This window comes from Anser anser, assembly GCF_964211835.1.
Source record: "Anser anser genome assembly, chromosome: 13".
NCBI classification, from domain to species: domain Eukaryota; kingdom Metazoa; phylum Chordata; class Aves; order Anseriformes; family Anatidae; genus Anser; species Anser anser.
In genome coordinates, this window is record NC_139734.1 from 18,176,341 (window position 1) to 18,188,410 (window position 12,070).

The 12,070-nt window shown below is 35.5% G+C and overlaps 1 protein-coding gene across 1 annotated transcript in view; it reads left to right on the top strand.

Moving 5' to 3' along the window:
- Window positions 1–247: 247 nt before the first annotated feature.
- Window positions 248–12,070, top strand: part of LOC310881070 (uncharacterized protein) — a 155,146-nt gene continuing 143,323 nt past the window's right edge. The window contains exon 1 of the mRNA XM_083797803.1: window positions 248–319. The gene's annotated coding sequence lies outside the window, so the exon portion shown is untranslated. The remainder of the gene's footprint in view (window positions 320–12,070) is intronic.

The following is a 12,070-nucleotide window of genomic DNA, read 5'->3' on the forward strand; positions in this document are numbered from 1 at the left end:
TAATGCTTAGCAGAAAATGAGTTGCTGAATAAAAGATGCGACAAGTTAAAAGGGTCTTTTCATTGGGAGTCAAAATAAATGCTGCGGAGAGTTGGTGCTTTTGCTGTCAAGAGCAGGTGAATTACATTTCTACTCTCATCTCATCTCACGCAACTGCTTACAGCTTTTCTAACACATACCTGGGGATCTCTCTTCATGTGAAACTTAATCCATTTATGTGGAGGACAGTTAAGAGACTAGTCTGCCGCTCATTAAGGAATGTAAAAAGAAACCTAGGATAAAAGGCACATTTTTAAACAGTACCCAGGAGAGAAAAGAGGTAGGCAGGGGATTGGAGTGTGAGTATTACAACAGTTTTAACTGTCATTATTTTTTATTAAGCATTGAGAATTCTGAGGAGACTTAATAATAAAGATTTAATTCTCTATATGGTTTAGGGGCCAAGAAACAGAGGATTTGTTTTAAAACACTGAGTGAAAAAAAGTTGTCATGTTTCTAAGGGGATGGAAAAGATACAAGAATGGGGGGGTTAAAGCTAATAAAATCATTGATTCCTGTTCTGACCCCTCCTTCAGGCAATAATAGACATTATAATAATATTTCTACAAGGATAGATCTAGATCAGGCTCAACTGGCGTGTGCAGAGCTCACATCATGGAGAAAAAAAAAAAGCTGGTAAAGGTCTCGAGAAAATTCCTTGGAGAAAATGAGTTTGAGAAATCATTATCTCAATGCAAATAGATAGTGAATGTTTATGAAAAGTTAAGAATTTCTGTTGCAGGTTGGTAGCATTATGCCATTGAATTACTGCACAAAAATAATGTATTCTTGCAGTCCTGTAGTAACCAGAAAGCACTCCTTTTAAATACATTTTATTTATTAAATCAAATTCTTATTTTCATAATCCTAAATACCAGTGTTAGAAGCCTCTTTGACAGGTAGAAAGAAATATGATCTGCAAAACAACTAAGGTTTTTAATATATCCTATATCTGTTGTATGTTACCATAATGCTATAGCTTCCGGTATCAGGGGCAGTAAATATGGATATTAAAGATGACAGCTTTTCATCCTTGGATTCAGATCAGTTTTATTTTAGCTAGCACCAATAGCACTTTGCTGGCTAAAATCAAACAAACCATGCTTGATTTAAAATAGAAATTACATTTATATTAGTAGAAGGAAACATAATGATACTTTGTCTTCTCAAAAAATATAATTACTTCATAAGTAATGTCTAGCTCTCTTTAAACAAAAATAAATAAAAAAATCAGAGGCTGAAATCTACAGTCTGTGTATGAGTGTATGAGGAAAACATCTCTATAGAGAAACCAGAGACATGATACCATTAATGAGATGATTATTCCTAAGGCAAATTCACATCCTAATTGCTTACAACAATGATTTAAGTAGAACTGGGAAGAGTCAAATCAATACCTGTGTGGGTTTCAGTCCACATCACCAAAATACTTGCTTTTTTTTTTTCTGATTTCTTAAATTTGTGAGCTCATACTCAAAACCTTGCACTATGACATTTTTCCCCGGCCTTTGACTTACTGCAAGTCAGTGAACAGCTTCATTCTTTTTCTGTCTTACCATCTTTTTGTCACTCTCCACAGACCTTCCTCCTGCAATAAAGGAATTTATGCCAGGTAGCAACAATAGCAGAAACTTTCTAGGAAGTAATTTGCTCATTAAAGATGTTTGTTGTTGTTGTTTGTTTGTTTGCTTTCCTCTTGAAAAGATTGCCTTTTTTCCATTTTAGATTAGAATTCACAGATCCAGTTCAGTAGTGGGTAGCAATTCTGAAATAATAGCACAGTTCAGAGAGAGGTTTTAATTGGTCCATGAGAGTAAAAATAAGTGTGAATTTACAATCTACTGAAAAACATAGACATGCAAACTGGAGAAGGATAATATGGTTGCCATAGACACAATTTCATATTATTTTCTCTGTTTACTGCACCAATAACTGCTTTTTTGAAACCTAGAAAAGAAAACTTGTGGATGTTCTGAAAAGTCTGTTATCCTTGATATCATAACGAGTTATCCTTGATAACAAAACCAATAATTAACATAACAAGATTGTCCCACAGAGCTCCAGTTGAATATTTGCACAAGCAAGAATACGTTCAAAATCAGTATGTAATTATGATATGCATAGAAAGATTTCATAGTCAAATTCAGTAAAAACAGATGGACTAGCTACATATGGCTAGCAGAAGTTTAAAGTTAGTAGGAAAAGTGTAATTTCTGTAGAATCACAACAAGAATGTAAGACTCCATTTTCTTCCTTATCAGGAAGACAATATGCTAATTCATCCAAAGTCTGCTGCTTTCTTCTTTTGTACAGAATAGCTAAAATGTTAGTAGGAGTTAATTCATATGTGCATGTGGCATAGAGACATCTAGAGAACCTCTTCTCATAATTTTGCATATTATTCTACTAGCAAAGTTTTCCATCAAGTCGCCCAAAGATAGAATATGATTTTATGCTATTTGGATGTCATCGGAATATAACCGAGCCCTTAAAAATTCTTTTTATTGGAAATAGATGTGAGATTTTTAAAATATCAAAGGAAAGACTTCATTTTGTCTAACATAAAGGAGAAGAAAAAAAAAAGAAAACACCAACAAAAAAAAAACCAGACCATTCATTTTAAACCTTTGGAAGCTTGCAAGGGTATTATCGCTTAAGAAAAACTTGACAACCCAACATGTAGGGATTTAGCAGGTAACTCCATTAACTCTAATGGGAGCAGTTCAGCTAATCTCTGACATTGCAACTGGACTGCTGACAAGCTCAGCTGTTCTTTCAGATGAGGGAATTGTGGCAATTGAACAGGTGATAGTCACATAGCAAAACATGGTATCTCTAGAAGAGTTAGACAGGATTTTTTCATTAACATTAAAGAGCTCTCACTATTCATTAGGCAGCTTGCTATAGAGACCACGTGGGGATTGTCACTTGTATTTTTTCATAAGAAATATATGTATTGTATAGAATTATAGTTTATTTTTTTCCTCAAGGAGATTCTGCACAGAAGTAAAATACTGGCATTTTTTACTTTTGCTAAAATATAGCAGTATATTTTAGCTGAAGTTTTAAAATGTTTGTCTAGAATCACAAAGCCTTTACTGTTATACTTGTTTGTGTGCTGTGTCCTGAGCAGGGGTAGGGGCAACATTTGTATGTAGGAGGCTGCAGCAGACCTCAGCAAGAATGTAGTTTCGACTTCTCCAGGCCAGGTTCACTTTTGTCATGCTCTTGCACTATGCTGTGTTTTCACGTTGCTATATTCTGCACCAACACCAACCCTGACATGTGGTGGGGTTAGTGCTTGGTTGTCAAGTGCTTCTATTAAAAACAGAATGGTTTTCAGTTGAAGATAAGGAGGGCTGAAGATGAGAGACTTATCTCAGCTATGTAGTTAATCACTGGGTTGCTTGAGACATCAACAGAAAAAGAAGCTGGCCAGATAGAAATTTTATGGCCCAGTACCAATTACCCAAGTAAAAAAAGGTAAAAACAAAGCTGGATGTAACCATTTCTACTTCAGAAGCATTTTGTTCAGTGAATTACTGTACAAATGAGTGAGGGCCTGCAATGTTATCATCATAAAATCATCATAAAATGGCCTGGATTGGAAGGGACCTCAAGGATCATCTAGTTCCAACCGCCCTGCCATAGGCAGGGACACCACCCACTAGATCAGGATTATGTGGCATTATTAATTTACAAAGTTGCTGTGAGAATTACAAAGCAAAGAAGTGTTTCTTCTTCTATTTTTTTTTTAAGCGTGCCACCCTTGATTTCTATCTGAAATGTTCTTGATAATGGCATAATACTTTTTTTCCTGAACTTTATTTGGATATCTAAAAATTTTGGAGAAGTCTATTACTGCTGTCCTTAAAAACAGCTGTAACCTTTTTATTTGTTTGAAAGTGTTCCTAGTTATTGAGAAGCATTTGTTGTTACCAGTCTCATCTCCTACGCAAACTATATTATTCTGATAGTGTTTTTTTTTTTATGAATGTATCCTAAAATGTAAGACCAAATTAAAATAAGAAACATTTTTTCCTTCGTTTCTGTTCTTTTATTTTTATTTTTTTTGGCTTTTGTATTTCTTCATTGCTTTCTTCCTTTGGAAGTGGCTGTTATAACTTAACTATAAGGGTGTACATGCAGTCAATAAGGAAACTTTGACTGAAATGAAGTGAGTCCTAGAATTAGAATTTCTGAAATTAGAATTCCTAGAATTCCTTTCAGCATTCCTAGAATGCTGAAAGTGTCACATTTAAGATTGTCTTATGCTAATTTTACTGTATTTTCACTTTGTTTCTGATATTATTTGGGGTATATTCCTTGAAGGTTAAAAAATCTCTAATTTAAAATTATTATCTAGGAGTAGAATAGGAAATTATTCCTAGGAATTCCTAGGAAATTATTCTAACTCAATAGAATAACATGCATATGTAGGCTGAAAAATGTGTCAGATGCTGCAATGTATAGTTATATTTTTGATATTTAGGTTAAGTGAAATATGTATGCTTTGTATATTTCTACATGTTTTCTTTGTGGGGTGATAATAAACCATTATATAGACATGGGCTGTTGCCCTCATTCATAAGTCATGTCTAAGCTTTATTTTAGTTTATTTTTCCATTGTCTTTGCCACTACATTTAAATGTGGAGCTGTACTGTGACATTCCATACTTTTTCTAATTGGCTTTATTATTTGTCGTGTAGGAGTTAATCAGTTTTGTTGGGTGGTATCTGCAGGTGCCTACGGGAAGGATATAATACAATGATTTTTAATTTTTCACATCAAACCAGCTGCATACATACACCTGTTGCTGTGTTTGGTATTGACAACAGAGTTATTTATAGGCAGTCAGACAAAATGTAGCAAGTATTGGGACAATTACAAACTCCATAGTATAGATTTATTAAATATCAAATAAGAGAATAGTAACTTGTAGCAGCTGATTATCCAAGATGGAGGGTTCGGGAGGCATGGAGAGCTTCACAAAAGCATTCAGCACTGGTAGAAGAGTTGTTCAGCTAAGCATGAGTTTCTGCTGATTTATTGTGGTGATAAGTGAGGTACGATGGTGCCTCCTTAACATGAATATTCTCATGCAAGCATTTGATTTTATCAAATAAACTGCAGGTCAACATATTATCCTTCATGTTAAACATTTTATAGGAATTATAAGAGCTACTAAATTACAAAGGTAGGTGACTTTGGAGATAGATGGAGAAAATATATATGCATACTAATTGTAATTAAAAATTCAATAGTATGTTTTCACTGCACACATTTTAAAAAACAAACAAACAAAAAAAACACTTGGCAATTCATCTTAACATGAGATACAACAGATAAACCTGATAAGGCAAATACAGTGTGTAGATGGTCCTGATAAAGTGTAACCCTGTCACCACTCACTGTGTTTGTCCTCTAGAGGACTATGTCACAGAAACTTATAACAATATTCTTACCTCAGAAAGAGCTGATTCAGGTGCAGTCCATCTGAACAGAGCTTGCAGGGGACACGAGTTTTTGCCTAGACTTTGGAAGTGGGCAGACTTCAAAACAAGCTTCATGTCTAAATTCAATGTAACAGGTTATAAATAGTCTGTTTTAAATTATGCTTCCTAATCCATCTTCCTTCACAGAAAAATATTCTGTGCAAAGTGGATAATTGTTCTTCTTGTGGTAATTGTCAAGATTTCCAAGGCGATCTTAGAAATCTTATATTTTCTCTGCAGTTTAATTTCTGATACTGTGGTCTGCACAATGATTTAAGTATTATCAGTTTCAATGTATATATAGGTCTCTGTATAGTAGAGATTAATAAAAATCTACAGCCCAATTTTACACTTTTTTTTTTGTTGTTGTTTGTTTTGGTGAACACAAAGCATATTGATTAAAGTCATGCAACCATTTGGGAGTGTAGTAGTGTTCTGACTGAGGAAAAGGACTGTAATCAAGTAGGCTGTCAGGAGACACCAGAGAAATGCTGCAAACAATCCTGTTTGTGTCAGATTTTCTTTCTAGGCCTAGCTTTGGTCTTCTAAACTATGAATGACCATTTTTTCTCTTGCTTTAAGTTCGTAGCAGTTTGGAATTGTATAAAAGATGGATTTTAAGTAAAATCACTCATTTTAATTGACTACAGTATGGAATTGAGAAATTTTGGTCATATGGTAAAGATCTGTACAGTGTTATTAGATGTTCAGCTTTTTTTTTTTTTCCTCCCCTTTGTGATATTTTGTGTGCCATTGAATTTCCTTAGAAGTTAGTCATCATTGCTTTTGCATCTATGAAAGTGACTTTGCTTTGCTTTTGGAAACACTTGCACATCTAGATGCAGTCCGACCCACGTCCTGAATTGGTGACATGCTGTAAATAGGTTCTACCTTGCATCTGTTAGAGATGCACTGTTTCTACCCAGACTCTTTGGAGGAGTAAAAATGAACTGTTTTAAGCTTTATTCAGTTAAAAAGATCAAAGTTGGAGAGATTTCTGTGTCAGAAAGAAGGCACCAGTCTCTGCTCTAAACTTGAACAGTGTCAAGTATTGGATTGCATCAGTATACTGCATTATCCTCTTTCAGTTAAAAACAAACAAAAAAGTGCATTTCATTGCTTAAATAGAATTTGAATAGCACTGCTGAAATCAACAGTAGCTTCTTACCCATATAAAGATAACTGAAGCTTTTTGAATACAATGAGTATTTGTCTCCTCCCATTTTTCCGTTTAACATGTTAACATAATAAAATTAAATGTTGCTTTGTAAAGGGACTGTAACAGTGGTAGTCACTTTCACAACACTTCTTTGTAGTCTGTTTTAACAAATTAGCTGTATATAAATATAAGAGTTGATGCTTTGAAATGGGCAATGTAGTAAGAACTTTTCTTTGTGGTGTACAGAAATCAGTCACATCTATGGTCTGTGGTCATTGCTATAGTATGTACTTCACTCTTCACTGTTATTGTTTTCCTTATTTTCTAACATCAGTCCATCCTGTGTTAGTCCCTTTGTGCCTGTCTGATCTGAATCTTAAACTTTGGGAGTGGAGATTCAGAATACCTTTTATATTTAAAAGCAAAACAAGACAAACACCACAACCTTAATCCTGCATTGACCTGGAAATGTACAGTTTACTGCATAAGGATGTTAGAAGTAAGAAGCAGAAGTAACCTTAAAGATAGGTGAGATCACAGGTTTTCAAACTCTTTTCTGATATGATAAAGAAGCAACATCAGCTATTCTGTGATGGGTGCCCTTCTCTTCCCATTCAAAACAGTAGTTCCTGCTAGGAAGTAATGAAGTACAGACCAAGAATCTGCCTCTTAACATGGCTAAGAGACAGCTTTTCTTATCTATCCAATATATTTTAGTATATAAGTTGTTCTATGGATTTGTACCTGTTCAGACTAGCAGAGAAAATTCCATATCTTCTGTTTTAAGACCTAAATTTTCTGTTTCTTTATGTTTGTGTATACTGAACATTAAAGTTTGGTGGTGTGTAATAGCTAGAGTAGAGGGTAAAGGTCTTTGAAATTTTCACAGTGGGTCACCTCCCATAAACAGCCAATCTTGATCCATTATCAGTCTCCCAAAATATCTGTGTATGTTTAAAAAAATTATTGTGCTCCATTAAATATCACCTCATACCTTTTAGACTGCTTTTGCTCTCCATTTACCTTGATGAATTTGTTGGTCATTAAACTTAGACTAAACCTACAGAGATCATAAGTGTTATCCATCTGCTCTTCTACAACTCTTTATTTCTTACCACTTTTTACATGTTGGTAGATAGAGGAGAAAGAGATTATGGAGAGAAATTGTCAAGTTTTTAGACTAAAGAGATGAAAATATTGTTCAAAATTTTAAACATGCGATGCAGTCTGGAATGGAAGGGGAAAGAAAGTCTTTTCTATACACTGAAACTTTTATACAAAGGTTTTCTATTTTTGTCTAGTACTAATAAATTTTAAATTAGCTTTCAAGCCACTGCAGGTGACACAATTTATAATGTGCACTGTGACAGAACCCATGGCTGATGAAGTGGTCTTGTTACTGAGCTGATGATAGCTGATCAGTGTTATCTGGCATGTATTCTGTCAAGTAATACAGTTCTTACTAGCCTGTGAAAATGCTGCCCTGTTCCATCTCAGCATAAATTGCTAGCCATCACATACAGACTTCTTGCTATGAGGTCTGCTATTTCGCTATGTTTTCTAGAAATTTTTGCCTTGGTCTTTCATTATCAATCTGCAAAGTCTTTCTTAAACCAATTTGGGGGGCTGGAGTTAGATGATCTTTAAGGTCGCTTCCAACCCAAGCTATTCTAAGATTACATTTGAATTTACTGTATATGGAGTGTCTCACATATGCTAGATGTCTGTTCTTTGTTAGTCTTAAAACTAGTGCCCATGTCCTGTTTGACTATTGGCCAATTGCCTTGGTCTCCATTGTAATCGTCAACACCTTTTCTTTTCATTCCGTACACATAAACCCTTATACACTGTCTCACATCTCTACTTTTGAGGCATCTGCAGTCATACCATGCCTATATTCATCTAAATTCATCTCACTTCATTTTAAAGTTAGAATAATAAATATTTCATTCTATACAGCATAACTACTTGACATTGATCTCTGTATTTTATATATTTATATAAATAGAAATAAAGTAAATTAGGCATAGGCCACTGGTCTTTAGGAAAATTCCTTTATGACCAAGCAAGGTAAAAGAAATCTCCAGGCTGGCCAAGAGAAGTTCAGACAAAGCCTGACAGGCCTCATTCCTGAGGCCTTACAAAGGCACCATGGAGCCTGTGGCCTGTAATGGGTGATAGCAATTCTACTCTTACTGGGCTGCAGGGCTACATAGGCCAGTATATACAGACAAGGTATGTTGAGCAATAGATCTTAGATATTATGAAAAAATAAAACTTGTCTTGTTGGAAGTGGAAAGTTGTCCCCCTAAGCAGCTTAATAGTTGTGGTTAAGCACATTCAAACACTGAATCTGGCACCATATTTGGACAACAGATTGCATTAAAAACTTATGCCATGCAGTGTATTGCAAACTTACTCAGTAAGGTAGCATATTTGTTATAATATGGTTTAGTAGTATGGATTATTTGTTTTTTAGAAGTAACCAGAAATCAGCTGGTTCTGTTACAGCTCTTTTTTAAGCTTACATTGCAAATCCACTATGACTTAGGCAGAATAGTTTGCTAGATGGTGATGATGATGAGCTTTGCTATAAACAGGAAAAAGCAGTGATTCTGAGGGTTTTTATAATGTTTATCAGTAGGAAAACAGAAGTGGCAATTGCTTTTAATTGCCCAATAATTTTATTATTCAAAAGATGGAATTTACAGGAAGCAGCTGCAGTTGTAACTGAACCAGCTCTTTAATGTATTCGTTTTTTTTTTTTTTTCCCTGTATTATATTATCTAATTGCGATAAGCTGCCTGCTTCAAATAAATTTTCAAATACAGTAGGAGCTGGAATTATTAAGGATGGGATGAATACTCCAGTACTCTCACTGAGAAAGACCTTTGTGTATTTGGTAGTTCTGAATTATCTGTAGAAACTCCATTCCTTAAATTAAATCAACTTTCATTCTTTGTTCTCTCAGTACACAAGAATTTTAAGATTCTTAATCTATTTCTGTTTTGCCTTTCTCCCTTTGTAGTTTTTCTACTTGTCTCTGTTTTGTTATTTGTTGTGTAAGAAAATGCAGCCCCACAAAGAACATTCACTCCAAATTAATTAGATATTTTCTGTAAATACAAATAAATGGCAGCACAAAATCACAGAATCACAGAATTGTCTAGGTTGGAAGAGACCTCCAAGATCATCTAGTCCAGCCTCTGACCTAACACTAACAAGTCCTTCGCTAAACCATATCACTAAGCTCAACATTTAAACGTCTTTTAAAGACCTCCAGGGATGGTGACTCAACCACTTCCCTGGGCAGCCCATTCCAATGCTTAACAACCCTTTCAGTAAAGAAGTTCTTCCTAATATCCAACCTAAGCCTCCCCTGGCGCAACTTTAGCCCATTCCCCCTCGTCCTGTCACCAGGCACGTGGGAGAATAGACCAACCCCCACCTCGCTAAAGCCTCCTTTAATGTACCTATAGAGAGCGATAAGGTCGCCCCTGAGCCTCCTCTTCAGGCTGAACAATCCCAGCTCCCTCAGCCGCTCCTCGTAAGCCTTGTTCTCCAGACCCCTCACCAGCTTCATTGCCCTTCTCTGGACTCGCTCGAGCATGTCCATGTCCTTCTTGTAGCGAGGGTCCCAAAACTGAACACAGTACTCGAGGTGGGGCCTCACCAGAGCTGAGTACAGGGGCACAATCACTTCCCTAGACCTGCTGGCCACACTGTTTCTTATGCAAGCCAGGATGCTGTTGGCAAAGGGAAGGACTAGCTACTGTCACACCTCTTAGTGTTAGGGTTCCTAATCTCAAAAGATGTTGTAAAAGATGCTGCAGTTCCTTCATTGATGAACAATGTCTGTTGTCAATGACAATGCTCTTCGTGTGGCAGGGTTCCACACTAACAAATTATTTCTGTGAGTCAGAGCCTAAATAATAAGCATGATTTCCTTCATGCATCAGATCATGTTTGGAAGATTGTGAACAGCTATTTAGCTAATATGACTAACAGTATAACTCACTCACCACAGATGACCAAAATTGTCAGTAGATCACAAATTCCCCTCAGCACTTTTGAGATTGTGTTGAATGTAATTTGGCCTGCTCAGCAGTGAAGAAAAGCAGTGCCTGTTAAAGTGCGTGTTCATCATTCTTTCCAAACAGTTTTTGTCCAATATTAGGCAAATGTTCCCTGCATCATCAGGGATCATATTCCCTGAGTGATCAGGGATGAGCACCTGCAACAGAAAGTTTGGTAGAGCTGGCTTTTCCATTGCAGATTAACACAAGACCTTACTGTTCTTTCCACCATACTTTTCAGTGTCACAGGAGCTGGGATTTTTAATAGTCCTGATTTGGCTATCTTGTCTTGGTTAAAATCCCAATTTATACTATTTAACTTCAGAGCTGGTGATAGGATAAAATAAATGGTTGCATGGCCTGTTGCAGACCAAGCAAATGTTAAATTTGCAGTCTAAATATAAAAGGTGGGAAAGTGAATATTTTAATTTCCTTATTTTCAGATAGTTATGTGTTTATTCAAAAGCAATGCTGTTCATAGTTTATAAAGCTTAAAAAGCTTTTGTCATAGTATTTTAATGGAATATGAGGAAGGTAAGGGTTATCATCATGTGCCATGTTCTTCAACTGACTTACCTACATTCCACATTAATACTGAACAGGACATCAGAGAGATATATTTATGCTTTTGTTAATCTGGACAGGCAGTAACAAAACACTGTTGTAATTAAATATCTCTTTTCATTTGAATGGTTGAATTAAACAAATATTTTCCTTTGGAGAAAAGTAACAATTTGATGTTAATTGCTTCTATCTGTTTCTCAGCATTGTCAAATATCATATTATAAAAGCTACTTAATATTTCCAAGGGAATGCTATAGATTGCATAACTTACTTCCTTTGCTAGTTATTTCATTTGATGGTTAAACAGTAATTGGAATGAAAGGAATAAAGAAGCACTCGTGGGTTGGGAACCACTCAAGGGACTGAGAATCTAAAGGAGAACAATGATTTAACATTTTTTCTGTTGTTGGGCTTTTTTCTTTTCATATGTTTATTACATGTGAGTAAGAGAGATAGGGAGGAAAATAAAGGGGAAATGCAGAACTCATTTAGATCAAACTCTCTGTGCCTAATAAGTGCACAGAAAATCTACATTGTCAAATTTTTAGTCCATTCTTAGTCTTATTGGATGTTGTACAATTTGCAAAATCATTCTGAGAAAGGAAATTAGCCTATTAAAGATAAGAAAACACAAAAACAAAGCTTTAGCATCATACCAAGAGATATGTGGCTTCTAGTTACTGTGGAAGGGGCAATCAATAGAAAAGGCAGGAAAGAAAAGAAAGAGCATCCGCAA